Source organism: Gouania willdenowi, chromosome 13 (assembly GCF_900634775.1).
Source record: "Gouania willdenowi chromosome 13, fGouWil2.1, whole genome shotgun sequence".
NCBI lineage: Eukaryota > Metazoa > Chordata > Actinopteri > Blenniiformes > Gobiesocidae > Gouania > Gouania willdenowi.
This window is the reverse complement of record NC_041056.1, coordinates 33,301,739-33,328,086: the sequence shown is the minus strand read 5'-3', so window position 1 is coordinate 33,328,086 and position 26,348 is coordinate 33,301,739. Positions and strand designations below refer to the sequence as shown.

The following is a 26,348-nucleotide window of genomic DNA, read 5'->3' as shown; positions in this document are numbered from 1 at the left end:
AACCTATTCTCTGGTATCATGCTGCATACATATATTCTGAAAGAGTATTGTATAATGAGAAAGGTTGAGAATTCACAACATTGCACATTGTATAATACTCTGTCAGAATATATTGTTTAATCTTTCCCATATCAATGAGGCATTTTAACATTCAAAATGTTCTTAAGGATGTTTATACACGAGGTCTGGCCTTTACAGATACCAAGTTTATACACAAAGTCCTAATTATCGTGGAGTTATCTTGGAATAAATATGACTTGTGTGTATGTTATGGGGAATACACATCTAAAAAGTAAGGACTTAATAGATTGATTATCATGCATCATGAGAGAATCTGTAACAACACATTTTTAAACTGATTCAACAAACTGAGCTTTGTGAAGAAATGGTGAATTAGTAGACTATAGTTTTTACAAACATTGAAAAAGGACAAGTTAAGTTTTACAGTTGGCAGGTCCCAATATAATTCAAAGATTACCATGATCTCATTTGTTATTCACAAAATCCTATCATGTACAGTGCTGTGTAAACAGTTAATAGTCGTACCCAATCAGATCAGCATGCTCTCTGTAACCAGGTCATTCTAAAGGCATAAAATTCCAACAGGCACCAAGAGGATGAAAGTATGTTGCAGTAATGTTCCCGAGCTGTCACGGCAGGACTTGATTATTCCTGTAAAACAGACCATTGTAAAATGTACATTTTCATTAATAGAAATGTAAGAAATCACGGTGACAGTTTATTATTTTTAATATTAGTAATAGTACAACTGAAAGGTAAAATCCCATTCGATTTTCTTTTTTCTGCCTAGCACTTTGAATGGTTCACAAAACCTTCAACTTCAGGTAAAACAGTTTCTATCTGAAGAATGGTTTCCCAACCACACAGCTGGTTTTTTTTTTTGGTTTTTTTTACAAGTGATAACTGTGTCAACCAACACTCATAATTGCTAATGATTAGCACCTTTTGGGTGTTTCTTTGTGTAATCCTTGGTTTATTCAACTTTCTCTTTCCAAGCCTCAATCACATCAACACCTCACTTCTGTTTGATTTGATTTTGATAAAGTGTGGGGTGATGCCAAAATTCATCTTACATGTAAGAAAAAGTAAACCACAAAAAATTTAATTCAATCCAAAGTGTGGCCTCACTAACTCACACTTTGAAAACTCCTGCCTTATACTGTATACTATGTACTGTCCTTTTTCAGTCTGACATTTTGCATCCCGGAATTTTACATGCAAAATTTTCATGTAGCTACTGGTATGTCATCTGGGCTAACAGCTTTTCCATTCCACATCTTATTCAGTGCTTTCCTTATTTATTTCTTGCTGATTGGGTTCCCTTTTAATTCTACAACTTTCATGTCCTCTGTTCTTTTATTCTACTCATACTCCTCATATGTCTCTTTTTACGTTCTTAAAATGTTCTCCTTACAAGTCATTACCTTCCCATCTCTGTTCTCAACTAACTGCTTTACATTTTTCCCAGCCAATCTTTTTTGCCTTGCCAACTATATAAGTGAAATTGAGCCAGTGACAAAACTCCTGCCTTTTCTCTCTGACTAATCAATTTCTTCCTTGCCATTTTCAGCAGTCACACTTTTTTTAGTAGTTCTCCTGTCTTCCAGTAGATATCACTGACCATCCAGTGCTTGGCTTACTTCTTTCCTAAACTCTGCATAATACTATTTTTTTTTTGCACCTTCCATTACTTAATCTTTGGCTCTGCTTTTATTTGCATCTTGTTCTTGTTCACCCTGTTGTTCTTCTGTCTTCCTGAAGTAAGAATTTACAGTAGAACTGCCAATTCAATTATTCTGACAAAATTCACCATTATCTGTCCTTCTGCATTTCTCTGTTGAGAACCATATCTCCCCATCATGCCCTAATCACCTCTATTCTCTTCTCTAACATGTTCATTGAGGTCGGCTGTGCTCCAGTCATGACTCTTTCTTCCAACAACACACATACCGGATCCTATGGGTATTTGTTGTATAGCACAATAGATATTGCTGATAATGGCAAAATTAGTAGCAACCCACTGAGGAAATTTGAATCAATATATTAATGCAAGAACAGAGCCTTGCCCCTTTACTCTTTGCTCAGCCAGCACAACTATTTTCTAAGGTACCCAAAACCAAATAATGTTATTTTTAAAATACAATAATGAGCGTAATGGTTATATACAGTATATTGCACTAACTATTTTGTGCAATTTGAATATTTCAGGTCCTACATTTTTCAGACCCCATAATCTAGAATGTCTTTAGCTACTACATGCTAAAATTAGTCAGCTAAACCTTTAATTGACTAAAAATAACACCAACCTCTTCCTTTTTTTATACTGTAGTCAATGGTGATTGTCTTATTTTCATTCCTCTTCCTTCTGGTCAGTATGCATGTGTAGTTTGTAGTCACATTGCGGTACAGCTGACGGTGTTCAGGAATTAGACGTCTGCACCTGTTAGTGGAATTGTATGGAGGGCTCCAAGGCAAACCCACAAACTCACAGGTGAAGGGCGGAGAGCTGGGACATTTTGCATAAGAGCAATCCAACCTTCACAAGATCAAATAGTTCTGGTTAGTAGACTGTGTACCTAGTTTACTGGAACATACATAACATTTGTGGCACTCATGAATGTTTCTGGTTTTTTAAACCTGAGGCTGTCATTGTTGGTGAAGCAAGCAGTAAAAAGGCCAAAATCTCCTTGTTTTTTTGCTGAGGTGGAGCCTGTAATCAGAACAATGAGAGGTTCATGAAACGGATAGATACAATTAAAAACTGAAGGTATAGCATTTAAATGAAATTCAAAAGTATGAGTTTGTATGGTATTCTAGTAGCTTTGATTCCACAATGTAATTTAACCCTATACATGGCAAGTGAGTGAATATGGTTACTTTCAGAAACAAATATTTACCTCTATACCTCTATAATATTTAAGAATCACATACTTTAGTTGTGACCTAAGACAAAATATCATGAATCCCTAAGGCCTCCAGGAAGGATTTGCTTACAGCTGGTAAATTATTTTTCAATTGGTTAATGCCCTAAAAAATATCTACAAGTTTTGGCTTAGGTAGAGCTTCTCCAAAACTGCAGCTCTGGGAAAGTGTGCATTGCAGGTCTCATGAATGAAAAACATAACATGCTAAAATAAGTTTCAAGCTGCAGTGCTAAAAAATAACTTCAGGGGGTCCAAACTGATGTTTTCTCAGCCTGTTGAAGCTGTTTTAGGCCATATTAGAGTATTAAGTTGTTCTCTTAAAGTTTCAAGCTGCAATGCTAAAAATCACTTCAGGGGGCCCAAACTGATGTTTTCTCAACACAAAACTGGGCAAGAGACTAAGTAAAAACTACACGACTTGCTGTCATCAAACCACAAAGGGGCAGGCCATCGATTTACTTATGGTAAGATTTAAAACTTGTATGGAAAGCTAAATGCTAACATGTCACACTTTGAGTGAAATAAATATACTAGTGAACTAGAGGGGATTAAAGTTGTCTACTAGCTTACTAGTCAACTAGTTACAGAAACAAAACAATAATAAGGTGGGAGGAGCATGCACTGAGGTTTCCTTTTGGCTCTCCAGTCCAAAATGAAAGATACCAATGATTTTATTTGCCTGCTACATTGGCACAAGTTCACTAGTGAACATGATTCCTTAAAAAATGCAACATGTTAACTCTAAAGTGCATCTTGGTGTGTACATGTTAACAAGTAACAAAAACAGTGCTTACTAGTGTGACTGTTAATTTAGATTATGTTTATATGTGCACTATTTATGAGTGCACTATTTAATGTGTGCTGTAGACTATAGTTCCTACTTACCCCAGTTTCAGGGGGACAGGTTTAGAAGTAACACAGTGAACAGACCGCGAGGTGAAGTAGAGAAAGTAAGAGTGACTTTTATGTTGAGCTATATTGCCGTGTTCCCGAGTGGAGAAAATGAAGAGAACACTGGAGTTAAGACTAATGTTGCCTGTTTTTACCCAACGCCAGAAGGACTGGAGTGGTGAACAAAAAAATAGGGTCACAGACTGGTGGCAGCGACGTTCTTTTTCCCCACCTTCGGCTCTCGGGTTAATTCTTTAGGCTAAATGTCATGCTGCATGTAAGTTGGAACGTGCACTAGAAGCTTTGAATTTCCTTCCTCCAACCATTTCTTCCCATGCTACACAATATGCTGCTGTTCCTGTCCCACAATATATGACACTGTCAGCTATGGTCTCTACTTAAGGTGAAAAATCCCCCCAGATGCCACTGCTGGACTTATTGATGTTGTCAGGCAACTCTCCCAGGATGTTCAAGCCCTGAGACCTGAAGTTACTCAGTGAGCTAGTCACCGCTTATCTCATGCTGAATTTTCCAGTCACAAGCATAACTATCCAGGTGGATGGCAAGAGCAACGTGGCAGGAACAGAAACCGTTGCTCTCCATCAGTTTCTACTGTCCGTGGTGTCTACTACAGCAATCCAGCGGACCATGCAGCGAGTACCATCATCGCAGATCCCCTTCTGGTTACCGTGGCAGATACGACTTGCCAACTCCTCCATCTTCACCACATCATCGACAGGACCACTACTCCACCAGAAATCGTGATGGCTTCAGGCGCTACAGTCCAAGCAGACATCGCTCTCCTGACCATTACAATATAGAATTCATTAATCAAAATGACTCTTACAGACCCAGGTCCTACTCTCCCCCAGATGGCACTACTGAGTCCAGGCCTGACACATATTACAGCCATCCTGGCAGGGAACGAATACCACCAGAGAGAGAGAGGCCATCTCGTGAGTTTCAAAAATGAGCCTCCCATCAGGGAAACGACTGATAGCAGATTCTACAGGCCGAGTGTCTGCTGCAGCAACAAAAGGTGCAGTCATCCTCACACAAGAAGCCTACATGCTACATAATGGGTGTTATTGAGAACTTTCTGCCAAACTTTACATTGACTCAGGCTCTGGCATATCACTCATTAGCAAAGCCTTTAGGATGTCTGTTCTATCCCTGAAAACAAAAGCTATGCAAAGCTCTGAACTCTTTCCTAGGGCAGTGACTGGTGACTATTTGGACATTTTAGGCACACTTCCTATTACCATCAGGATAGGTAGCGAGGTTGCCACCCACACTGTGTATGTAGTCAGGAATGTTACAGAACCAGTGATAATAGTTTGGGACTTTCTACTTGCACACCGCAGTTTTAAATTTGAGGGATAATACTTTCAAAGTTGGTACTAATGCTTCTGATCCTTTCCTTTGTGCTGCTGGAATTGCCTCCTCATGCTGTGATGCTATCACCTTATCTCCTGTTTTAGTTCCTACTATGTCACATGAATGTATTAGCTAAAGTACAGCCTACTACTGGTATTCCAGATCCACAGACTGACTACACAGGTATTTTAGAACAAGGGCCACCAGGTTTTCTAGGTTTTTTGGCAGCACGCACATTAGGCTGGACTTATCTATGTTAGGGTGCTGAACCAAACTACTGCTGACATCCAAGTGACACAAAGCTGGGAGACATCCATCCTCTAGGAGGAGACAAAATGATAACTATGATATAGCAGACATGGCCACAGTTTGTATGGTAGCTGACTCCCCCACACGACAGTCGTTACTTAATGTTGACATTGACAACTCTGTACTTTCCAGGGAACAGCAGACAAAGCTAGAGGCTTTGCTGCTAGCATATTCTGATGTTTTCAGTACTCATGACCAAGACTATGGACGAACCGACATAGTCAGGCAGAGTATAAATACCTCAGATACTCCACCTATCAGAGAGAGAGAATACAGAACATCTCCCAGTATAAGAGCAGAGATAGACAGGCAGGTTCAACAGCTCCTCTCACAAGATGTAATCAAAGACAGTTGGAGCCCTTGGTCCTCACCTGTTGTCCTTCTGAGAAAAAAAGATGGCAGCCACCGGTTCTGTATTGATTATCGAAAACTGAATGCGGCCACCGTCAAAGACTCATACCCCCTGCCTCACCCTGCAGATGCCCTTGACAGCTTATCTGATGCATGCTGGTTCAGCACAATTGACTTATCCAGTGGATATTGGCAGGTTGAGCTTAACCCACGTGACAGGGAGAAAACTGCATTTAGCACAAGCAGCGCTCTTTAACAGTTTAAAGTCATGCCTATGGGTTTAACCAACGTTCCAAAGGTCGATGGAGCTGGTGCTTCATGGACTACACTGGAAGGAGTGTTTGATTTATTTGAATGATGTTTTGGTTTTCAACCGCTCTTTTTCAGATCACATTAAAAGCCTGGAAGAGATGTTCAGGAGTTTTAGCTCAGCTGGCCTCAAGTTAAAACCCAGTAAGTGTCAGCTTGCACAGAGACAAGTAACTTTTCTTGGACATGTAGTTTCTAACAGTGGACTCCGGCCTGATGAAAATAATCTTGGAAAAGTTTGTGAATGGCCAACACCCAGAACAACAACAGAGGTGAGGTCAGCAAAACAACACTCACATGACGACAACCTTTCAAGTTGTTTTGCCTAAAAGTCTTATCACAGCAGCTTTGTCTACATTGCATGGAAATCCTTTCAGTGGTCATTTGAGTGCTGATCGCACACTGCAAATAGCCCGACGCATTTGTTATTGGCCCTACATGGTGAAAGATATCACACGGTTTTGTAGTGAGTGTTTGTCATGTCAGACTCGGAGTTCACCGATTCCTCATGAACGTGCTCCTCTGCAGTCATTCCAAGCAGAGAGGCCGTTTCAGAAAATTGCTGCGGACAACACCGAGCTGCCAAAAACTCAAAATGGCAACAGGTATGCTCTTGTGTTGATGGACTATTTTACCCGCTATGTAAATCTCTACCCTCTAATGGATCAACGTGCAACTACCGTAGCAGAGCGACTCTTTGAGGACTACATCTGAGGACAGCATGGCTTGCCGGAGTCCATTCACACAGATCAAGGCCGCCAGTTTGAATCAGACCTCATCAAACATCTTTGCAACTTGCTTGTAATTTATAAAACACACACATCCCCATATCATGCACAGTCAGATGGTATGGTTGAGACTAAACAGGACATTGAAAGATCAACTTGCCATTCACATTGCATAAAATGGTGGTGAGTGGGATCGGTATTTGCCACAGTTCGAGATGGCTACAATTCAAGTGTTCATTCCAGTACTGGATTTTCACCTTTCTTCCTCGTACATGGGAGAGAACCAAACCTACCGCTGGATGTGATGTTGAACTGCAGCCCCTCAGTAACGTCCCCTACACCGGGTACATCTGCAGCATATTCACAGGACCTTTACACGTTTATCACATGCTTTCAGGGATGCAGCCCAACCATCAATGGCATCCAAATTACACCCAAAAGACTCATTATTACAAGAAGGTTGTGTTTCATCCCCACCAGCCTGGGGACCTTGTCCTTGAATGATCCTGCACAAAGGATGAACAAACTTGCTCCGAGATGGAAGGAGCCATATGTGGTTGTATAGCGGATGAGCAGGTCTGGTTAACCTGGCGTTACCTACGAAATCACAGGGCCAAGAAATGCAGGTTCACGGACATGGACTGTTCACCATAATAGACTGAAGACTTACAAAGGGACTTTCCCACCCACCACTGATGTGGGCCAAGCGCTGTCAGTTGTGGCTGATGCAGGGGCATCAGTGACTTCGGGCCCTTCTCTCACTGCTTTGTCAGGGGCCTTGCCTTTTCGGCCTCTGACCCCTCCTCATGTGCCTCCAAGGGATAGGAGGGAGACTCTTCCTGCCCCTTCTGCTGCAGCTTCTCGAGAATCTGCTACCATATCTCCACGTCCCCTCAGCCTATTTCTTTCTTTCTCCTCCTCCTCAATGGTTGGTCATGCAGAGGAGCCTCCGGAGGTCACATCTCGTTGTGGGCGCCCCACAAGGCTTCCACAGAAATGTTTTGTTATTGCAATTAAATAAATAAATTTACTTTATTAAAGGGAGAATATAAAAAAGAGAGGGCAGTGTTACACTTAGGTGAGGGGGAAGGGAACAGGGAAGGTAGGAAAATGCAAGGGGTGAGGAAGAGTCGACTGTTTTAAGGTGAGAGTGAAATTTGATGTTATAGTTGTGCATATTGTGTTGTGTAATCAGTTCAGCCAGTCTGATGACAAGTGTGGAGAAATTGAAGTGGGTGACACAGCACCCAGCTTAAGTATAATGATGGTGGCCGTGAACAGAGGGACAAATTGAGTGTATATACCGAAAACTGGTATTTGAGATCAGCATATCTAAGGTTAAGCCCAGTGTGAGCTTATTCCACAGCCCAAGGCATGCCAGTGCATCCACGACCAATGTTTGTGCAAGAACCACTTCTGCAAACCCAGGCACTCAAAGGTGCTTTGAGGGTCAAAACATGGAAAGGAAGACGCAGCTCGGGTGTGCCCGAAGTGACATTCATGGATCTCCGTGCACAACTCCTCTCTGCACAGCAGCGTGCCACACCGTGTCAGGTTCTGTTTTGTTATTTAGCCTTTTCCTCTTTTAGTTATTCTGAGTCCTGTTTGTGTTTCCAGGAACTCCAGCTTGTGGCTCCACCCCCCAGTGATGTCTGTGTGCTTGGTTTGTGACTGATTAGCTCCCCCATTTATATTTCCAGAGCTTCTTCCATGAGGCCAGGGCGGGCAGGATTTTGCCAGTGGAGGATCCTGTCAGGGACCCCTACTTGGGGACTCGACTGGCCTTCAGAGGACCACGGAGCCAGCAAAAGAAAGATCGGTTCCGCACAAGGCAGCCAACTCTGCCACCAGTTCCGGCTCCCCGCACCAGGCCCTCTTTGTCTGGCCCACCGGAGGTGTCACCGTCTGTCTCCCTGGTCTGCCTCGGGAGAGACTACCAGAACTCAGTTCCTCGTCCCAGTCTGGCCTGCCTCAGGAGAGGTTGCCAAAATCCAGTTCCTTGTACCTGTCTGCGTCGCCTCATGGGAGGCCGCCGGACACGTGCTCCTTGGCCTCGTCTAAGCGATGGTCCCTCATCCTGTTCGGCCTGCCGCCTGGCAAACCACCCAACCAGCGCTCCTCATTCCTGTACGGCCTACCGCCCGGCAGTACCCAGGACCATCGTTCTCCAGTCTGGTTTTTGGGGAACAATTTGTATAGACCCTCCTCCGGGCCCCTCCACCACCCTCCCTGTTTTGGTGTTTTGGAGTGTTTGTAAGCCGCTCCTTAAGGGTGGGGTTATGTCAGGTTCTGTTTTGTTATTTAGCCTTTGTGGTCCTCTTTTATTTATTCTGTGTTTCCAGGAATTCCTGCTTGTGGCTCCACCCCGCAGTGAAGGCTGTGTGCTTGGTTTGTGACTGATTAGCTCCCTCATGTTTCCATCCAGGTGTGGCCCATTCCTCCTCCAGTATTTAGCTGAGTGCTTGAACACTGAATGATTGCTGGATCATTGTGTATTGTCTACCCTCATCGTGTCCTGCTGCATTTTGTTCCCTGCTCCCTGTCCTTCCTTGTGTGTTTTTGGATTTAAGTTACATTTTGGATTAAACATGGACTGGTTCTACAAATGCTATGCCTGCATTCTGCCTCCATCTCTCTCTGCATTTGCGTCCACACCTACACCTAACCCTGACACACCAGACTCCACATGGGCTGCCTTAGCTGTTTCTCTCCCTCACGCATTTTCTTTCAGTGGCTGTTAAAATTGACTATTAATTTATTTCAATTATTTTCTGATACTCAAAAGGTTAACTGGAGCATTTTTTTTCTCCATCTCTTCCATCTCACAGCAGTTATGATCTCTGTGTGTAAAGCTGTGAGTTGTATTATTTTGAAGATTGAATGTATTGTGTCTACTGCATTCATTTATTTTTGTTTTCCCCTCCCATTTTTTGCCCTCCCTATGTGATCTGCCTACAATACATATTCATCAGAGGGAAACACGTCAAATGGATTGTTGGGCGCGTTTTGTCATGCAGAACACATGCAGTGCTTATTCCATACCCCTTATCAGTGCGTGGAGTGATGTTTGCACATGTTTTAAAGAAAACCGTTTGTGAATCTGCCCCTTACTTACACTTGTAAGTATCCACCTCAGGTTTTAGCTGCCCTGCCACTAATGGGAATTTGGGCATTGCTTCTCGAAAAGTTAAGACACACCCAGTCACAGCACCAAATTCAATTATAATAGCTATTGTTAAACCCATTGTTTAACCCAATTACAATAGTTATATCCACAGTTTTTACAACTAAAAACGCTAAATTTAAATACTAAGACTAAAATGCGAAGAGTGGGACTCGGATCAATAAACTACATTACTTCATACCTAATCATGTATTCAGCAGAAAAAGTTGTTTTAGGGTGGACTTACACTTTAAGTCAAACTAACATGCAAGAAAATGCACAACTCCGCTTAAAAGATTGGTCTGGATGACACGAACGCGTGCACACGCATGAACACACAAACACAAATAAACAAGCACACACACACACCACATTTTGGGCCTTGGGTACAAACCATCTTGTTGGGCCCCTACTGTATGTTATGTACACTTTTTCTTTTGCCCTGAAACTATATAATATTGTTGTTGCTTTTTTTTCTTCACAATAACCCAGTGGTTCCCAACCATTTTCTGGTCGTGACCCCATTTTAATATCACAAATGTCAGAGGACATTTTTTTTCTAGATTTAGTTTTTTGATCATGTTATTATTTATAGTAAAGTGTGATACAAATAGAGTAGCCAGCATTAGAGACCAAGTGACAAGTGCTCCACCTTAGATATTTTTATACTGCATTTTATTTGAACTAGATTTGTATTTGAAAAAGTTTAAGTATAGGATACAGTTTTTTGATATGTATTGTGATGTGTTCTTGAAAAATAATAACAATTAAAAAGAAATTCAAAATACAATTCTAATCTGTTTTTTTTTTTTTTTTTTTTTTTTTTTTAATTTAAATATTAATTACGAGACTAGACATTTTAACCTCATTTTAATTTCAGGCAACCCCACATGGGATCCTGAAAATAACTGGTTGAAAAAAACTGCAATAACGTAATGACTCCTCATTGCTTGTATTTTATAAATCTGTTCTACTACTGTATATTTGAGTGGTTTATTGAATATTGTGTTTGTGACCTACTTTAGCCACAATTTAAGGGAAGCTGGGAATTATTTTTATTATTATTTTTAAATATAATTTTATTTCCAATTAAGATTTGACAAGCAAAAGATATGTTCCAGCATTTAAATGTGCTAGAGTGCACATAGTTTATTTCAAACAAAATAATATATATTGCCTCAAAAAGATGTGTGCTTTAAAGCTCACCTCTGAATAATTGAGTTAGCAGTTGCTTTCCCTCATTTCACCTTCTCTCCTTTCTTGCTTTGTATTTTTTAAAACAGTTTTAAAGGGGGTAGTAGCTAGGGCCCTGATGCAGCATGAATAATTGTTAAGTGCAAAACTGTGCTTAACAACCAGCTTATTTTCAAACAGGGCCCTTTTCTTTTCAATATAAATAATCTAAAAATGTTCAAAATGCATTTTGGTACATACATAAAACATGTTTTGGTACTCTGAGTACCCAGGGCCCAAAATGGGCCCTGGGTACTCAGAGTACCCTTTACCCCCCAGTCCGACGCCCCTACGCACACATACAAACGTGTGTCGGAGGAGGGTCATGAAGTTGCATTAAAGTAATTCAATCCTTTGAATTTGATTAAGCCTGATTGATGAGCCTGTTACAGAGGCAAACAACAGCTAGCAAACTGCGATCCTGAAACCCAAGCCAAAACACTTCAGCATCCAGTGCTGCTTTTAACACTGATATACATGCATTATATACATGCACTAATATATTACTCAAATAAGTACTGTATAAAAAGGACCTGTTGCTGTCTCTGGAGGAAATCTCACCTATGAGGAGGAAGAGAATGGATACAGGGAGATGCATGATCTGATGCCTTCAGAAAAGAGAAGAGATAAATGCAGCACTGTCACAGAAAAACTGAAAAACACTGTGAAACCGCATGATGTTCATTTCATTTCATACATGATTCAAAGGCCACGAGTCTGCCCACCACAACAAAAGCAGCACATCTAAATGTAGTCTGTAATTCACCCTGCTGCTAGAGGTAAAAACAAACAAATCTAAATAAATGCAGATACAAATGTTTAATATTGTAACTTATTTCAGTCTACTGGTTTTGTTTTTGTCTCTTATTTCTGTTCATAAGATTCATGCCCAGATTGAAAAAAGTGTCTACTTAAATATTAGAATAAGATTTTTGTGTTAATATCTTACCTTTCTGCTTTTGTTTGCTCTTTCAGTCTTGTGATTTCAATCTCCAGAATCAGTGTAAGGGGTTGGGCTGGGCAGGGCATTATGACAGCAGTGTCTGTTGTGGAAGTAGGCAGAAGGGTTGGATGCACAGTAGCCTTAAATGCACTCTGCTCTGAGATCCTTCATTATGAATGTGGTTTTAGGAAAACCATCAACATGTTAAAAGATTATCAAAAGCTAAAGTGCTCATTTTGTGGGTTTGCAGCTTTCACAGAAACAAAACACAAGCATTTGCCATTATATTTGCAAATAACAGCTGCTTCAAAATATGCAATGTCTTTCTTCGATCTTTTTGTTTGTGGACACACCTTCTGTTCTGTTTCTGCAAATTTTAGAATCAGAATCAGAAAAGTTTTATTGCAAAGTACAGTTTTAAACAATACAAGGAATGTGACTTTATGGATGGTGCAATCTGCCAACCGACGAATAACAAGTGAAGGTCAAATAGAGAACTACAAGAGCCCACCGGCAGAAGAAACTTATACATTCAATCGACACCAGAAAAAACAACAGGATGGCTACAGCAGAGGAGGAGTTGGAGATGCTAAGGCAGAAGCATTCAGCAGCCCTGACTGCATTCACTAAAAGGGGCAAACGCCTCACTTCCAGAGCTAACGCATTGGACGAACGTAAACTGAGAGACAAGTGGGGAAAATTTGAAGTTGAGCATTACAAAGTCACGGATGCTGGGATCGAGTATGCTACTGCCTTAGGAGAAGTGGGCGTTGAAGAAACTCAATGGATGGCGGACATCATTGACCAGATAACAGCACGGTGTGACAAAGAGTTTGATAAGATCAAAGAGATTGTCACAGGTTCGCTGAACATGAGCTGGCTAGAGAGGCTGAGTCAACCATGGGCCGAGACGAAACAGTTGATCATGAGTTGTTCAAAAAGCATCACGGGCTAATGGATAGAAAATAAGAAAGGGATGTTTCAATGCTTGAGAAAAGATTGGATAAGTGGACTGACTTAATTCCTAGGGCCAAGGCAATCGAGCTTGGAGACCGTGTTAGAGAACTAAACGGACGCCGAGCTGAGTTGCAGGATCAGTGGATATGGCAAAACAGGGACAACGAAGAGAAGCTGCAGGAAAATAGGAGCATCTTTTGTTTCGATGATGAAGCGTTAAGTAAGCCCCAACACATAATAGAAAGAGTGGAGCAGATAGAGCTCCGCGTCAAAGTAGAACAAGACCAGGACCAAAACTACCTTGCAGACTCCCAAACAAGCAAGAAAAGTTCCTCGCTGAACTACCTCCAGAGCTGAAAACAAAGTGCAAAGAAGCTTTTTCAAACAAGGTCTCGACAACAGTGTGTGCTAACTCTGGCTGTGAACCAAAAAAATACCCAGTCATAATGATGCTGCTCGAAGCAACAACGAACTCTGGTAATCTAATTGGTACTGTAATTGATCTTGCCTCAGATACCAATTATATCTCCAATAAGTTTGGCTCCGGTTTCAGTTTGGGCCGCGGAGCGCGAGGGAGATAGAAACTTATCACCGGTAAAAATCCCAGTAAAACTCCAGAAAACAATCACCAGGAATAAAGATTTGCTCGCTGGTAAATATAGTAGCTCTAACAACAGGTAGAATGATAAACTAGTGATATTACAGCCTAAGCATCAGTATAGGGATGCATTTATTCTGCTATTCTGGGTCCTAGTGCCTGCCGGCCGGTGAAGCCTGTTCGGTTTACCGAGGTCCGTGTGTGTTTATTTTAGTCCGTGTGAAAGTCTGCATGTTTATGCCTCTGTCCATCCACTCTTTTAATTATATCCATGTCTTTTAAGGCTTTTATTAAATAGTGTCGGCTGTAGTCCTGACCGCCGCCATCTTGGATTATGTCGTCACCAGCGCGTCATCAACGCAAATCGCAGAAGCGCAGAATGATTCAAATAACTGTAAACAGGGCTTATATTAGTCTATTATCTTTTTAAAGTGGTGTTTTTTTTTGTGGCTTTAGACTCCAATTACATATTTGTATGTAATATGTTCCCTACAATATAAATAGGTTCACAATATAACTATTTTTTATAGTTTCTGTTTCCACTGTATCCAGAATAATAATGATCTTTCTCAACAAGAACTGTTGATTGATTTGTCACATGACTGTTCCAGGGTTTGAGTTTGTTTTTATTGAGTTTCACATCTACCTGGGTATGGGGTGCCAAGTGTAAAAATGTAGTATAAAAGTTTTAGCGAACACATTTTCATTATTTATTTCACTTTTCTCGAATTTAGCACATTTTCCTACATTTAACACAACATTTAACCACATATATAGAGGTAACAAAAAAAGCATTAAATCTAAATGTTTAAATCTAAATCTAAATGGTATATGTCATATCTAAATGATAAATCTATATCTAAAATTTAAATCTAAATCTAAATGTTATATGTTATATCTATATGTTAAATGTTTAATCTAAATGTTAAATGTTAAATCTAAATGTTAAATGTTAAATCTAAATGTTAAATCTAAATGTTAAATGTTAAATCTAAATGTTAAATGTTCAATGTTAAATCTAATTGTTAAATGTTAAATCTAAATGTTAAATGTTAAATCTAAATGTTAAATCTTAACATTAAATCTAAATGTTAAATCTAAATGTTAAATCTTCTATCTAAATGTTAAACGTTAAATCTAAATGTTAAATATTATATCTAAATGTTAAATGTTAAATCTAAAGGTTAAATGTTAAATCTAAATGCTAAATGTTAAATCGAAATGTTAAATGTTAAATCGAAATGTTAAATGTTAAATGTTAAATCTAAATGTTAAATGTTAAATCTAAATGTTAAATGTTAAATCTAAATGTTAAATCTAAATGTTAAATCTTATATCTAAATGTTAAATGTTAAATCTAGATGTTAAATGTTATATCTAAATGTTAAAAAGTAAATGTAATGTTAAAAAATATATATCATATCTAAATGTTAAATGTTAAATCTAAATTTTAAATCTAAATGTTAAATGTTAAATCTAAATGTTAAATGTTAAATGTTCAATGTTAAATCTAAATGTTAAATCTAAATGTTAAATGTTAAATCTAAATGTTAAATCTAAATGTTAAATCTAAATGTTAAATCTTATATCTAAATGTTAAACGTTAAATCTAAATGTTAAATGTTAAATCTAAATGTTAAAAAGTAAATGTAATGTTAAAAAATATATATCATATCTAAATGTTAAATGTTAAATCTAAATGTCAAATGTTAAATCTAAATGTTATATATCATATCTAAATGTTAAATGTTAAATCTAAATGTTAAATGTTAAATCTAAATGTAAATCTTATATCTAAATGTTAAACGTTAAATCTAAATGTTAAAAAGTAAATGTAATGTTAAAAAAAAATATATCATATCTAAATGTTAAATGTTAAATCTAAATGTTAAATCTTATATCTAAATGTTAAATGTTAAATCTAAAGGTTAAATGTTAAATCTAAATGCTAAATGTTTAATCTAAATGTTAAATCTAAATGTTAAATCTAAATGTTATATATCATATCTAAATGTTAAATGTTGAACTTAAATGTTTCGCACATATGCTAATTGACCCCGCCCCTTGTAACCTCAACCAATACACAAGCAGAGACACACACAGCCACTCCCACGAACCACTTCACCGATGTCTGCCTGGGTGATATGTGTATAAGTTTGGCAGAAATCAAACATGTCTGGTTATCTCCCGGTGACAGAGATTGAGCGCACGGTCATGGCAGGTGTGCGAGCTGCTCTTCAAAGTTCACTTCCACCACAACCACTCACACCATTAACGGTAAGATTGCATTTTAACTTTTCAAACTTCTTTTTGGAGTCATTTACTGTTATCTAGCAACATAGCAAGCCTAACTAGCTAGCTAAGTTATGTCATGTCAGGGCATGACACCGTATTGAGCATCTGGGATGTGATTTATACACTATTATAGAGAGGATGGGAAGTATTGTAACGGACCAAATAAAGCCACCATTGAATGTAGGTTTCAATTAAGGGTGTGTGATCTGACGATATTAGATCATTAAGGATTACAACATGACGACAATCTCCCACATCCCGGAGATCGTAGAACCGTCTGGAGTTCACATTTTAACCCCAGCGGTGCCGTGTCTGCGTCACATGTCTGTGGTTCATACACAGCACATCCAATGGTTTTTTTAATCTGCCAAATCACACCATTTGTTAGTCAGTATGTCAGCATTACAGACACTGAAGAATTATTAAACGCTTAAACAGGGCAAAAATTGTGCTGCAAGTGAATAATAAAAGGGTCTTTGTGGCATTTTTCTCCACTGATTTTCACCCGTTATACTTTTTCTTGTAAAACTATAAAATAAATAAATAAATAAATTAATTAATGGAGTTCATATTGCCTATAGAAATTTTAAGGAAAAATATGGAGATATGAATATTGGTCCATATCACCCAGGCCTAATGTAACCAAAGCAGTAACGTTTTATCTTGTAAAAGATATGATTGTCTAAACTGTGTGAAATGAGGCGTTCAAACACTGCTTAAAGTATGATTTTATTATTATGAGTGTATTACCTCAATAACAAATAGAAATCACTAGACTGATATGATGCCTTGTTATGTAGCAAGTGTTGCTAATGCTACACCACTTTAGTTAAACAAAGTAAAAAGACTATGTGTGACTAAAATAACATGTCAGCCTTTTTGTTTGATGTTAATTGTACTTGGAACCAGTTTGATAAATTGCTTATATACATTTTTAAAAATTATGTGAAATTACCTTGTCTTAAATTATCTTTTATTCCTTCTTTTCCATTTAGGGTGAAAGATTTTAACTAAGTGAATTGGTTTGTTTTATTAGTAAATAACTTTAAAATAGTCTAAATTATTTGAATGAAAAAAAATTGTGATAAAATTGTGATTTTACAATGAAAAAATTGTGATATATTTTTCCCATTTCGCCCACCCCTATTTTCAATATATACAGTCAATGGTTTCAACCTTCAACACATTTTCCCAAGTGCATTCAATGACCCTTCACAACATAGGAAATCTCAAAGATCACAGTTGCCGACGTCGGGCTCGATTTTTTTTTTGAAGGCTTATATGGAAAAACAAGACTGTATAAAATATCTACTAAATCGCTGTTCTTCGAATTAAAGTGTGGCCAAACGTCACGGATGTATATCTTTATATCTTGTGCCATGGAATTGAAGACTAAATGCTCTGCAGGCACTTATGATAATTAAAATGAAGTCTCTTTTTGCAGGTGTCTGGACTACAGGGTAGCTCACAGATGCTTCCAGCAGCGCCCACAGGGGCGGTAGCCCAGTTTCCAACTGCAGTCACATCACTGAGATCGGTGAGAGAGGCAAGAATGCTTTTGTTCATCCTAAACTAATTTAACGTTGTAATGCCAAAAATTGATTTCCTGACTGTTGGTTTAATTTTACTATGGATTGAAAGAAATATTGTCAAATGGGTAAGAGAAAAACTTCTTATTTACCTGCAACAGTGTGATGGCTGTGAAGTGTGTGCGTGTATGCAGAGTGCATGGATGAAGTTGTTGCATTGTTACTTCTAATGCATTTTTTAAAAATTAATTTGTACTGTACTGTACATCTTTATTATTTAAAAGCAACTGCCTGTACCTGAGGCATTGAGGGAAATCTCTTGGTTTTCTCTGTTTCAATAGGCTCCTCTGCCTTCCATTCCTCGACGAAATGGAGCTCAATCACGTTCGTTGACATCTAAAAACATATACAAAGGAAGTTGTGTGTTTGCCTTTTTCTCCAGAAGATTTAGTCTTTGTCATACCCAGAGGAGAAACTCGGACAAGATTAGCACAGGCTGGTCTTCTTGGAAAAATTTCCTTTTCCACAGAATGGTCTGAAGATCAACTGAGAGCTGAAATAACTGCCATCTTCAGAGGAGCATTTGGGCTGTCAGAGCATCAGTCATTCCCATTTCCGTTTTTGAGTACCATCAAAGGATGCAAAAAACTGATACACAAAAAAACGGTCACATCCAATTTTCCATGGGGTGGTAAAGAAGTCGCCTCAGTTTGTTCCACCACTTGTCTGGACATCATGGCAGGAATGGAAGCTCCAATACAGGTGAGTTGGTTTTCATAACTTGATTTGGGAGATTCCAAATCAGGTTCATTCCAATTTGGAATCATTCCTGTCATTTCAGATTCTTTTTCAGTCATGATCATTAATAAACAAGGATTTCTAGCCTGTGATTCAGAGTATACATTACAACCACAAATCTGTGGAGCCCAACTACTGTTTTTGTTTGGCTGCACTGATGTGCCTAACAATTAATGGATCACTTATTTTATGTCTATTATGCCATTTTGTGTAAACTATATATTTACACAAAATTCATACAGTTATAAAAGAACATCAAATGTGCAGAATAGATTGGTCTTCACCACTGACTGGCCTGGATATTCTTCTTGATAGATGAATGGGTGATTTTTAAACTGCCTATCATAGGTTACTCTCGAAGAGTAGCAAGCAGGTGCAAGCAATTAATGTCAATAAATATTGATAGTCATATATAAATTGGTTATAAAATGTAGCATGTGATTGGATATTAATCGATCATCAACTTGCAAAAGCTGCAGACAAGCAAGCACAAGGCCCCTCTTCTCAGTAATAGCTAAAGGTATTAACACAGTGATTCTGCTATTGCAGCATAATACTTAATTCACTTTTTTTCCCCTCAGTTTCTAACTGCATGGTGGCTCCTTCAGATATTTTTTTGACTGTGCAAAAGCATTTTACAACTGTAACTACTAAATATCCTTTTTATTATTGTTTTAAAGCCTTGTTTTGTTTTAGAATAATGAAGTCTTTGAACATTTGGTTTGGTCTTTACAAATAAAAATAATTTCAGTTTTTTATTACAGTTATTTACATAATTACTAATTCTTATGAAAGGTGATAAAATGTTAACACCTATTGTATTATTGTGCTGCTAAGGGGACCATGACAATTTGGATGCACCTAAATTTTATGGCAGTGCAACTGAAAGGAAAAAATTAGGTCCACCAGTGCAACCAATCAACATTTGTCTGGAGCACTGCTAATTTGACTTTTATTCCTACAACTTTTGAGCCTGTACATTTTATAGAGCTTGGTCAATTCTTGTCAATAGCCACAATCTATTGATATAAAACAGGGCAGGGTATTCTTTTAACCTGATATTCTATAGATTGGCCTAATTCTAACAATCACAGAATTGCCTGCACATCTCAATTTCACGACAGGGCTGTTCTTCCTCCTTGTAACTGTAAGGTATAGTGTACCTGAATGTACAAATTTTACTTGGCTAACAACATGAAAGGAAATTGCAATTGCACAGAGTTTATACCTTTCTTTTATGCAGAACGGCCATCTGGAAATTTCCGATGATAGTGACTTTGAAAGCCCAGTTTTGCTACGAAGGAGAGGTGAGTTAAAGATACAGGTGACAGCTTTCACCTTTGTGTGAAAAACACCCTGTACAAGTCAACTGTTGGTCTTTATTTATTTTTTGATAAATTAGTAATTTATTGCACATTAAAGTTTTTTCGCGAATATTTCAAATATATCTGAGTATTTTTTCTTCATCTAGTGATTCAAAATGATGGCCCTACAACAAGACAGAGGGAACAACATGAGAGAGAAGATGATGATAAAAGCAGTCTTCCAGCTAATGATGTAGAGTTTCTAGAACAACAAAGGCCGACAGGAAGCTCACGTTCACTTTGCAGATTTCATGTATATATTGTGATTTTTTTTCATGACATTTATATTATTTTGTTCTATTTTTTTCTAATTGAATAATTATCTGAATTTTTCATCCCATCCAATTTACGTATAGTCCAATTGATGTTGATGAAGATGAAGCCATTGAGGAGGCCATCAGACAAAGTCTTTTAGATGAAACTGTGCAGTCCACCCAGGATTCAAGGTATTTTTTCAGAGATTATATGTAGCTTGGAGTGCTTGCAGTGCATACTGTGGGAAGAGCTCAATGTGATTTTTTTATTGATTTATTTTTTTACATATGTTGGTAAATGCTGTGATCTTTCTGTTTTAAAGGTTTCAAAACACTTTGAGCAAAGAAGAAATCATAGGAATCGTGAAGGCACACAGTGAGAGCGTTGTCACAACTGCCTACAGACCAATCTTCATCAGCCGAGCCAATGTGTGGACATCTGCTCTCCGGCAGTTTAGTAGACATAGATTCGCTGATTATACCGATGTGCTGTATGTGACTTTTGCCAGTGATGAAGATACCAGTGAAGAAGCTGAAGACCTTGAAGGGCCCAGGCGTGAATTCTTCCGTCAACTTGTGAAAGCAATTTATAAAGATAGTGGAGCATTTGAAGGTTATACACTTTTCTTATTGTTTACTTATGATTATGTTCTACACACTGGAAGTTTACTATGCATTAATTTTAGAATGCAACACATTTATGACTGGTGGCAAAATTGTTAGTTGTAACAAACTTCCCCTTTCAAGTGTTTACCATGAACTTGGGTGGCTGCATAAAATGTTACCAGGCCTGCTCTAGAACCAGTATTTTGTTTGTCCATTTAGGGCTTTTGTAGAAACATTGTCGTGTGACATGACAGGCAACAAGAAGGAAGATACCACTTTTAAATATTGATGACCAGTGTTAGGATAAAAACCTAGTGACTCTTCTTTAGACTTGATTCCACACTAATCAACAACAGTTATAAAGCTCTATGAACAATATTTCATGTCTCCCAACAGAACATCCTAAATGTTGGTCACTGGTACTGTTAAATTTGTTACTGTTTTTGGGTTAAAAAGATCTTTCCTTGATGCTGGGTGAATTTATATTTGAATTTTTTTTTATTTACGTACATATTCAACCAAATTGTATGAATTTCTTTTTTAAGTGTCAAATCTTGATTATAGAAAACAGACTTAACTAATTTTTCTTTTCACATGGTGCTAATAGTGTGGCTAATTAGATTTGTTATTGATATTACATTTAGCCTAATGTCTAATTAAAGACTAAGCACTCCCTACAAAATCTGGCCAACATTTAAATTGGGTTTTGGACATTGAAAACGTAGGGGGTTAGCAGTTACTGTTACTGTGTCTCTCATACATTCACTTCCACTACAAGCATATCTTCATGCAATATCTGAATGGGATATTCATAATACTGCAATAGTCTAATACTTTTCCCCCCAGAGTCCCCAAATGGCTTCATTCCAAGAATGACGTGCAAAATGGAGTGTATCGTACTATTGGACAGATGACGTCTACCATAATTGTCCAGGGTGGTGAACCCCAAGCCCTCCTGTCTCCTCTTGTGGCTGACTACTTTCTGACAGAGAACATCTTTGAGGTGAAAGCCACTCCGGAAGATGTCGCTGACATGGAACTTGGAGGATCCCTGAAAAAGGTAAGATTTTTTCAATTTCAACTCCTGTATTCTGAATGCATCTTTTTTTATTGTTTCCTTTTTTCACTTTGAGGTGGAACAAGCAGCAAATGAGGCTGATCTAGCTCAAGCTGTGGAGTGTTGTGACTCATGGAGGTACCAAACTGAAGGCCTTCCAAACCCAGTCAACATGGACAACAAAGATGTATTTGTAAAAAGTGGAGTACTTTTCCATGTCCTCATGCAACGAAAGAGCTGCTACGATCAGTTGGCCGAGGGTTTGAAGTACTATGGGGTAAGTTTATATTTAAATGCAACTTTACTTACATGTGCATGTGAGCTGCACAATAAAGGAATATGTGAAATGTGTGATATTTTCAGTATTATTAGCAATATGGCTTGCAAAATACAGATGCTCATATATATACCATATCAGTCTAAAGTTTGGACACACCTGTTAGATCAAATGGGTATGGATGTCCAATCTCTTGAGTCATACTGTATATTATATACAAATATTGAAACTGCCATTAGGCGAAGGTTTTTGTTATTTTTTTTTTAATGCCAAACTGTATTCTCACTTGCTCTGAGGCTGTTTATTATATGAACACACTTTGAAGTATAACTTCAGGATAGTGTTTCTATCCTGAAACTACAGGATCAACATCTAAAATCATATCTGCTCATTTCTCATCCTGGTAACCATTAAATATATGTGTAAGCACTCATGAGAAGCTTCAGAAGACAGAAGCAGCTTTCCACTGAGAACCACCTGCTCTGATTGGCTGAAGACTTTATTCTCAGATTAATTATTTTTATATTTCAACTTTTTCTAGGGAAAATGGCAAGAGATGATAGATTTTTGTCACTGACACATTTGGAAAAGTTTAAATTTACGCTTATAATTTGCAGTTTCATCTGTGGTCAAAACCTGAATCCTAGGGCAGTGTTTCTCAAATGGGGGTACATTTACGCCTTGCCCCTCCTTATTTGTCAGATCTCGTGCGTATTGCCACCTCCTTTCGCTCCCTCAGGTCCTCCATCCTTCCATTGTGTTCCACCCTCCTCCATTGTGCCCTCCAGCCGGCTCAGCACCATTGGGAGGAGAGCATTTAGTCACTTTGTTCTCTATCTCTGGAATTCACTCCTGTCAGACATTGACCTTGACTCTCTCCCTCTGTTTAAATCCAAACTCGGTCGTCACCTGTTCAAAATTGCATACTCTCTGTAGTTACATTATCCCATGTTTTATGCCAGTATTTTTGTTTTTATTATCTGCTTACTTTTACTGTACAGTGACCTCGAGTGACCTGAAAGATGCATTTAAATTACCTTTATCATTATTATTACTGTTATGAAGAGGCATCTTGTTAATGTACTTGTATTTCTTAGCACTAAAACAAAAGGAAAATGTGGAATTTTCATTATTTTTAGTTTTTTGTGTTGACATTTTACTGGTCCGCTTGAGATCAAATTGTGCTAAATTTGGTCACTGAACTAAAATGTAAACTGACACCCCTAGTTTAGGGGTACTTGGTTGAAAAATTATTCTACATAAACAACAATGTTGAATGCTCTCAGGTACACAAGCAGGAAACACCCAAGCATTCAGAGAACTTTTAGGCTCAACATTTAATGGAGTTTATATGTTGGTGTTTTTACAGGTTCTTCCACTCTTGAAAGAAACCCCTCCTATCAGGATCCTTCTGGATATGCCGGAAGAAACCAGTGATGTTACAGCAGATGTTGTAGCTGCAATCCTTAAACCCAGTTACTCTGTCCTGGGAAGCAACAGAAGACCAAGAGAGGAGCTAATGATGGTTAAATTCAGAGAGTTTCTCCATTCTGTCCAAGGTACATGTATTTGTTATCAAACTTAAATTGTTTTCTTCCCTGTTGAGCACTAAATTTAGTCCTGAAAATACATGAACAAAATCATTGTATTCATAGGCTCAAATTAAGGTATGTTTGTTTGCTTCTTCACCATTTCTTAATGTTTAAAGTCCACCAAGTTAATAATCAATTGTTTAACCTTGTCACTATACATTAAGTGTTTTTATGCATTCTAAAAAAAGTGACAGACTGTAGCTGAACATCTAAATCTGTAGGTCACACTGTTCTACATCTAAGTGGTATGTGCCAGTTACAAGGGAAGGTGCAACAAAATAGGTGAACAACTTAAACTAGAGTGCACACATCATTTTAATGTTTTGTACTTTTCCCTTTTGTAGAGAAGGAGTTTGAAGAACATCTCAGTTCCAGAAACCTCACTGAAACAGAAAAAGCTTTCATCCAGACTTTGAATCCTGGTCACATCCTAGCCTTTGCAACTGGAAGTGGCAAAGTTCCTGCTGTTGGATTTCATCCCAGTCCAAAGCTGACTTTTGTGCACAATGACACAAAACACCTTCCCATCACTCACACATGCTCAAATGAGATTCAGATCTTTGTAAACTCAAAGATGCTGGCAGATGATGATTTTGAGTACCACATCCTGATGGCTGTCATGAATGGAGTAATCTTTAGTGCAGTATAGACTACACAAGCCTAAAACCAGAGATGGGTAATCCAGGTGCCATAGAGTAAAAACCCTGCCATGTTTCTGGATCAGCCTGTACATTTATTACGGGTGTTTTCACTAACAACCTACCATCGACCAGCAGAGGAGCTGGTTTAGCGATTGGTTGGAACAACTGCTGGACAGGATTTTTACTTTATGGCACCTGGATTACCCACCTCTGCTTAAGACACCATTACTGAACAAAGTTATATCAAATACATTTATAAAATCCACATGCAGGGTATGCAAGACAGCACACAATGTTTGAGTTTATGCAATTTTAACTGTTTTTTAGATTGTTAAATATTACAAATGTTTAGTTGTCGCAGGATCAATGCACTTTAGTTGTATTTACAGTGTTTGCTCAATAAACGTTACCACTTGTTGCTATATTTAATGTTGCATATTTACTAGGGGTGTAACGATACACAAAAATCACGATTCGATACGTACCTTCGTATTGGGGTCACGGTGCGGTTCATTTTCCGTACAGGGTATGGAACAAAATGCAAAACATAAATTTGCTTGTTTATTTGAAACTTTAGTAAACAACAATGTATTTATTATACAGATTATGAAAATAAAGTTAAAAAAAATACAATACTTGTAAAGTGCTGCCTGGTAATGATATTCTCAAACAAAAAATACATAAAATATTATTTTAAAAAATTTAACAGCTTTTATCCACTGCTTTAAAGACTCTGGTTTACACAATATTTACACATTTGTCATCTTATTGAACACAAATTCCTGAACAGTGCGATACAGTCTCTTTCCTTTGTCACCATCATTTTCCAGTGGGTTCACTACAACAACCAGTTCTTGTAAGTCCTGATTATTAAGGGGGCAAAATAAGTATTGCACGTCCTGAGTTGATACAGATTCCTGTCTTTCCTCAGCTGCAGCTTCTGGACTGTTTAATAACAGAAGATGTCTGTCTTGTGTGAAAAGCTGAACAGGATTTCTGTTACTCTCCGTGGAAATTGAATGATTGTTAAATGCTGTTTTAAACTCATACAATGTGTGATTGATCCTAGGGATGTACACATAGTGGAGACAAAATAAATATGATTGATTGTCTACATCCAAGATCTCCATTGACTCAAGTTCTGAAAATATTGGTACAAAGACATCACGGCAGTTCCTGTTCAAGTCCCGATTGAATCTCTCAATGCGCTGGTTGTGCACAGAGCTTCCAGTCCAACTTCCCTAATGGCTGTACTGAAAAGGCCCATTACAGTTTAAGCTCTATTGTTGTTGGAACACTGGAGAAAATTTATCATTCTGCTGTAGCCATCCATTGCACTATGTACAACTAATTTCCATCGGATCAGTTTGTGATTACCATCGATGTGCCATATGTAGTTTGGGAAAGGAACAATGTAGACTCTCCTCTGTTTTGTTGTTGCTCTTCTGGACTCAACACCCACACCATCAACCCTTTTAATAGAGTCTCTGAGACGACGTCTTTGGATGATAATGTTCCTGGCACGCAAATGTCCATTTAGCATAATTTCTCCAACATGAGGATGTTCAGCTTTAATGGCTCTTATCATTAAATCTATATCCTGATCAGATATATCACTGAATCTGGTATGCCTTAAATAATGTGGGTCTGGATATACACAGAACAGAGGCTGCCTCAGAAAGTGAAGCCCCTTGGGACAACAGACCCTCAATATCTTCTTTAGAAATTAAGGCATGTCCATCCTAAAAGAAAAGGACAATATATTCAGTGATTAAGAAATACAGGAAAAAATAACTTTCCATACACTAAATATAATCATGCAAAACAAAACTAATTTTGCAATTGAACATTAATATTAATTATGCAAAAAGAAGTAACTGATTTAATATTTATAAAGCACCAAATTTACAAAGTAAGTTTTTTGGCATTACAACGTTAAATTAGTTTAGGATGAACAAAAGCATTCTTGCCTCTCTCACCGATCTCAGTGATGTGACTGCAGTTGGAAACTGGGCTACCGCCCCTGTGGGCGCTGCTGGAAGCATCTGTGAGCTACCCTGTAGTCCAGACACCTGTAAAAAGAGACTTCATTTTAATTATCATAAGTGCCTGCAGAGCATTTAGTCTTCAA

At 38.2% G+C, this 26,348-nt stretch overlaps 1 long non-coding RNA gene across 1 annotated transcript; it reads right to left on the bottom strand.

Moving 5' to 3' along the window:
• Positions 1-12,327, bottom strand: LOC114473968 (uncharacterized). The gene is made up of 5 exons (XR_003675321.1): positions 12,256-12,327; positions 11,868-11,914; positions 2,659-2,731; positions 2,328-2,557; positions 1-672 (listed from the first exon to the last, which is right to left on the bottom strand). It is a non-coding gene; the product is annotated as an uncharacterized LOC114473968 (long non-coding RNA).
• Between the last annotated feature and the right edge of the window lie 14,021 nt (positions 12,328-26,348).